Source organism: Fukomys damarensis, unplaced genomic scaffold (genome assembly GCF_012274545.1).
Source record: "Fukomys damarensis isolate Sample0158 unplaced genomic scaffold, DMR_v1.0_HiC HiC_scaffold_5, whole genome shotgun sequence".
Lineage (NCBI taxonomy): Eukaryota > Metazoa > Chordata > Mammalia > Rodentia > Bathyergidae > Fukomys > Fukomys damarensis.
In genome coordinates, this window is record NW_022900917.1 from 21079479 (window position 1) to 21085651 (window position 6173).

Below are 6173 nucleotides of genomic sequence, written 5' to 3' on the forward strand. Positions count from 1 at the left end.
CATTAGGAAATTAATTCTATTCTAAAGTCAAAATGAATGAAATAGACATAATGAAATATGTGAAAATGAAAAAGAGCTGAACTTGGTATTTATTGAATTTGCGAGCAGGATAAATTTAACTCTAGACTTTATCACCAATTGTTGGACAAACTACTTGAACTTTGGTGTATATCCACTGTCCTAGAAAACCAGGGGTTTGGGCTAAGAGACAAAGTCCTTTTTGGTTCTCAAAATCTGAATTTGGAGAAATAATTAGACGTTCAAGCTGAAGAGATGGTGTATTATCAAATGGAAGTATCCTGTCAGCTTTCACTGATATATTACCTTATAAAACATTGGGACATTAAATATTTGAGAGTGGAACTCTGGATATTGATTTTTCCCCTTAGTCGTAAATGGCCTTTGCTTCTGAAGAATGGAAGGCATTGCAGAGTTGTTTATCCCAGTAGATTGCATCCCCTTGCAAGGAATGTCCAACAGTGCATCTGGGTATTGTCTTGATAAATTACACGACTCAGTGATCACTGACCCACATTTTGTAATATGATTTTATAAAACCCGCCTGACAATGCTAATGGAGACAGATGCACTGGCACTCTTATACATGAGAAGTCAACAATGTTCCTGGAAGAAAAAAAATGAAAATAAGAAATGTAATTAGAGATTTGCTATTAGAAGATTTCATACTAAAAAAGAATGTTAGGTGGGTGGGTATTTTATACAGGGAAGTTAGGGTTTGCAGCAAACTTCCTGAATGCCAACCAGTAATAGTGCTTCATCAGAATGACTGTTTCTGTGCTTCCCAAATCTCCACTGGTAGAGCACCAGGTGTGAAATAATAGGCTTGTCCTCTGTGCATATGCTGGGTGCATGAGTCTTTGGTTTATGCAGGCTTGTTTTGGGATTTCTGTTTTATGACTTCATTTTAGTGGTGGCAGCCTACATCTGAGGATTCACAGCAGGCAAAAAATTCTGACCTTATCAGTGAAGACTTTAGCCTCACTCAGGAAAGAGAGAGAGGGGAACCCCCAATGACAAGTTCACCTGTATTCACAGAAAAAACAATAGGCAATTATAAAGATTTTCTCTCTCTCTCTAAACATAGAAGCTTATATTGTTTCAACATGTAACCTGCCAAGGCAAGGGGAACTTAGTAAATTTCAGAGTGCAAGACTTGCTCACAAAATCCCTTTCTAAACAGAACACGTGAATTCCCAGAATTTTATATGTCAGCTCAAATGCAGAATGGAGGCTTTGCTCATTGAAAAAATACAATTATGGAGTGGCAACTGCATATGATTAGAGCCACCTTTCTAATTGCATTTTTAAATGGTACTTATGATATATTAGAGTTTACTTTTAACTGACACAGAATAATTCCACGTACTTATGGGGTACAATGTGATGTTTCAATACATGTATGTTCTAAAATGATCAAAGTACAGTAATTAGCAATCCATAATTTTGTTTTTAAAATAATGGTAAGAATCTAAAAAAAAAATGATAGCTTGATTTTTGATCACTGTTTGAGGGTGGAGTTTTTATTCTTTATTTGCCAAGCGTGAACTTAATATTCTATTATTTTACATCAGAGTCACATGTTGTCAGAATCAAAGTGGGTGTAGAAAGGTGAAGCCAAATAGAGAGGCCAGGTAATTGAGGTTCATAAAAGAAAATTTTCTCCTCAATTTTTTCGAGGCATTGAGGACAAGGAAAATGATGAGGTGAGTTTGGTCAGTTTGAAGTCTAAGCAGACAGCATACGCAAGCAGAGATGTGAGCCTAGAGGTCAGAGGTCATCACCCAAGTTAGCTGAAGTTTGTGTGGGGATGAGATTACTCAAGGGAGAGCTTGAGGAGTGAGATAAGTAAAGCTCTGAGGGTAAAATCTTGGTTAAAGATCAATTTTTAAGTGGCTGGTAGAGAGAGACAAGAAAAGTCAAAAGGAAGAGTCAGTCATTCATGAGGAAAATCTTGGAGCTTAAGGCTGAAGAGAATTTCAAAAAGAAGGAAATGGTCAACAATGACAACTGCTGCAGAGAGATAAAGCAATAATTAAACTGGAATGTGTCCATTGTGCTTGCCAACCTGGAGGATGGTACTGACCACTGTGAGAAGCAGTTTCGTGGAACAGTCACGCACAAACCCAGGTTACATCGGAATGCAAGCTTCTTCAGCAAAGTCGCAATACTGCGCATATTTAAGGGAAAGCTGTAAATTAAGATTTCAAGGGCAAGGAGGGGTTTCAGAGTGTTGTGATGCTGAAGTGAAGTCTGTTATGATCTGAGATGGGACCAGTTCTGGGATTTCTCAAGGCAAAACAATTTGTCCGAACATGGTGGGGGGTGCACTAGATTCAGGATTATTTAGTGAAATTTCTTGGAAGACTGTGGAAGGCAAGCAAGGAAACAAAAGGAGGAAGGCAAGGGGCCAAGGCCTGGACTGAGGTTATTCAGCGAAGCTCCTTAAAAACAATGGCTGAAGGTAGTAACACAGAGGATAATGAAATCCCAAGGTTGTAGGTGTGCAAGGGTCATTCTTAGAGCCAAAAGTTAAAAGTTGTGGGTAGCTCTTAGCACAGAAAATTTTCCATACAAAGGTGACTTTGGAGGCACAGGCCATAGAAGTGGCACAGGTACAGTTTGTAGCAGCAGCCTTGGGTGGGTATCAAGGAAAGAGGTGGTCCTGACAGATGTATGGAGAATACCAGGGACAGGGCTTGAACTTGCCCTCCATGTGGGATGTCCGAGGTGAGTGGAAAGGCACTTTCAGACCTGTTTCTTGAGAAGTTATGATATAGTGCATGATCATGTAATGAGGAGGCGGAAAAGGCTGTCTTGTTAGACATTTTATCCCCAGGCCCTATTATGGTACACATAGCAGGAACTCAACACTTTGTATTCTTTTTTCGGAATCAATCCTGACTGGTATTCAAACTTTGCCTGCAATGTAATTTCTGTCTACCTTCTTTCTAACAGAATAACTACATGAAAAATGTTGTCAGGAATTAGTTTTGGCGACCTCATGCTGGTCTATGGTAGGTGGCTCTTTCTTTACTAAATGCATACAAATAATTGAGTTAAGAATATATTTTAGGCCAGGCGTGGTGGTGCACGCCTGTAATCCCAGCACTTGGGAGGCTGAGGCAGGAGGATCACTGTGAGTTCGAGACCAGCCTGCACTGTACAGTGAGTTTCAAGTCAGTCTCAACTACATAGTGAGACCCTGTCTCAAAAAAACAAAAACAAACAACAACAAAAAAAGAATATATTTTAGGCCAGGCGTGGTGGTGCACGCCTGTAATCCCAGCACTTGGGAGGCTGAGGCAGGAGGATCACTGTGAGTTCGAGACCAGCCTGCACTGTACAGTGAGTTTCAAGTCAGTCTCAACTACATAGTGAGACCCTGTCTCAAAAAAACAAAAACAAACAACAACAAAAAAAGAATATATTTTAGCATGTTGCTAGATATGAAAGTCAAACTCATCTGGCTCTAGATTATAAACTCCTCCTCCTTTCTAAAATCTGAGGCACTTGCTTAGCTCTGATCTTCTGGCAGTTTTCCCATTCTCTCTGATTTTTTTTTCCCCAGGACATGAGCAGCTGCAATAACAGCTGCAAATTGTTTTAATTGTCTTAGATGTAATGCATCTGGACTTGAACACATTTTAAAGCTGCTAGACACTCACTATCTCCCCTACTAAGATTTGTGTTCAGTCGTTTGCAGTCTCAGTATTATTCTCATTCATAGAGGAGAAATGGAAGCAAATAGAAAGTGTATTATTCTGCTTCTTCTTTCTTTATACATCTTTGTAAAGCAGCTTTGTTTTATTATTAAAAATGCAGCTTTAAAACAAAGAACAGCATTCCTATTTGGTCATACATATAATCTGAGGTCTAGAAGGTTTTAACAGCAGAGTTGCTGAGGTAGGAAGACTCTAAATGGGTAGATCTGCTTGCTCCAGACATTGGGGTGGACGGGGTGTTGCTACAAACATGACTTATTCCTTCTCCTTAAGGAGCTATGATCAAATAGAGTTAGAAGCCATAGTGGTATATCTCGGTTAGCTGGATCAACCTTGGGTTGTAAAAAAAGTGTTAAAATAATGATCTACTTCTTCTCTTTACTCATGCCTTTTGAGTCATGGTTCTCAATCACGCTTGGATATTAAATTACCCAGAGCTTCTGAACTGGTAGTAATGAAGTAAGTACACTTGTAGGAACTTTTATAACACAATGTTGTCAGAATCCAAACCAACCCGATTAGAATCTCTGAGAGTTGAGGCCTGGGTTAGCCGAAACCTTCCACAGATTCACATGGAGAGAACCGAGCGCTGTCATCTGTAGCTCTTATTGTGTGTACTGTAACAGTACTGTGCCGCAAGCCAAAGGCAGATATGTACCATCTTCTGCAATACAGAGTCTTTGCTCTACAAGAGAATATGCTCTTTGAGGGCCAGGGATTTAGCTCGGTGGTTGTGCTGCCTGCCTCGCAAGTGCAAAGTCCTGAGTTCGATTTCCAGTATAGGAAAAAAAAAGAAGAAGAAGAAGAAAAGAAAAGAAGAAAAAGAAGAGAATATGCTATTTGAGTAGACAAGGGATCACACAGAAAAGTGGAAAGCAGAATTCCAAGGTGGCATACTGGACAATTAAGACAGGTAGAAGAGAAAAGTGCTAAGGAAATTATAGGGAAAAAGCAATCATAGACTAGAGAAGCAATAGTGAAGCTTTTATAGCGTTCAGTGCTAACAAAGAGCCTGCTGTGGCACGACTGGACTAGAGTCATGAGAGAGGGGTCAGGCTCTGAAGAATGCAAATGACTGGGTATGTAGAAGGGAAGGGACCCAAGGTCTAAGAGGGAGCACATAAAGAAGCAAAATCCGATGTCAGGAATGAGTATGAAATATTCTGGGCTAGTTGACCAAATTAAGCTGGAATTTAAATTTTAGAGAAAGGCCAAGCTAAAATAGAAGCAAAGCCAAAACATGGGAACTTCGTACGTTATTTTGAGGCAATTTTACTGTAAAAATCTAGCAAGCCTGGTGAGGTGGCACATGCCTATCTTTCCAGCACTTGAGAGAGTGAGGCAGTGGATCCCTTCCAACTCGAGACTAGCCTGTGCTGCACAGTGCATTCAAGGCCATCTTGGCCTGTCTCAGAAAAAGCAAACAAACATAAAAGTACAAAAAACCCTAAGCAATCCATAATCTTTAAGCATTCCCAAATCTTTTCAGATGGGATATGAATTTGGAAAAGGAAAGACAAAGTTGATCTCATTAGCAAATGGAAATGCTCTCCAATGGTCAAATTCACTTGTCACTGGTGTGCTAGTGAGTGTGTCAGCTCTAGGGGAGAAGGTAGCCTTGATTGACAGTGTTTGCCAATTTCCATGGTACAAACGCTACCAGTATGAAGAATTCCAAAGCCAGCAACATCCCTCCTCCACCCACACTGGGATTGAATCCAAGGTGTTCCCCATGCTAGGCAAGTTCTACCACTGAGCTATACTCCCAGCCCTTTTTAAAGATCTTATTTTGAGACAGAGTCTAAGTTGTCCATGCTGGCCTTGCATTTGCAATCCTGCAATCCTAGCCTCCCAGGGTGCCCCTGGTGGTACAGTCCAGACATGCACCACCATGCTGGGCTTTGATATTGACTCCTGTGAATGAGTATGAGTTGACTCCAGCACAAAAGACCAGCTTTTGGAAGTCGATATTCAGTTTTAGCCAATTTTATGCAATTTATTAAAAGATGGAGGTAAATTCCTAACACTTTCAATGAAGAAAAATTGAAAGAGACTTCAAACATCCATGTCTTAGCAAACGCCATTCCAAAGTGTCTACCTGGGCATGAAGGGCGGGGTCCCTAGAGAGCTCAGTGGCTGGGCAGAGTCTTCTCACCTTAGTCTGCTGTGTTCAACAATTGTTAAAATCATGGTGAGGAAGAAGAAAAAGAAGGTGGGGAGAGGAAGAAGAAAGGGAAGGAGAGAGAGAGAGAGACACACACACACACACACACACACACACACACACACAAAGTGCACAAGTGAAACTTCCTTTCCAGGGTGCTGTGCTTATTCCAGGCTTCTGCTAACACTGCTGACTTCTGCGCGTCCCTTGGCTTCGGCCCTGCCTGGCCTTGCCAACTGTGCGAGCCTTTAACCCGCGATGGCCAC

General features: G+C 40.9%; 1 long non-coding RNA gene across 3 annotated transcripts in view; it reads right to left on the reverse strand.

Annotated features, from left to right (window-relative positions):
* Positions 1 to 446: 446 nt before the first annotated feature.
* The window catches only part of LOC104859125, a 10336-nt gene continuing 4609 nt past the window's right edge, over positions 447 to 6173 (reverse strand). For all 3 annotated transcript variants that reach the window (XR_779303.1, XR_779304.1, XR_779302.1), the window contains exon 3: positions 447 to 624. This is a non-coding gene — a long non-coding RNA (uncharacterized LOC104859125). The remainder of the gene's footprint in view (positions 625 to 6173) is intronic.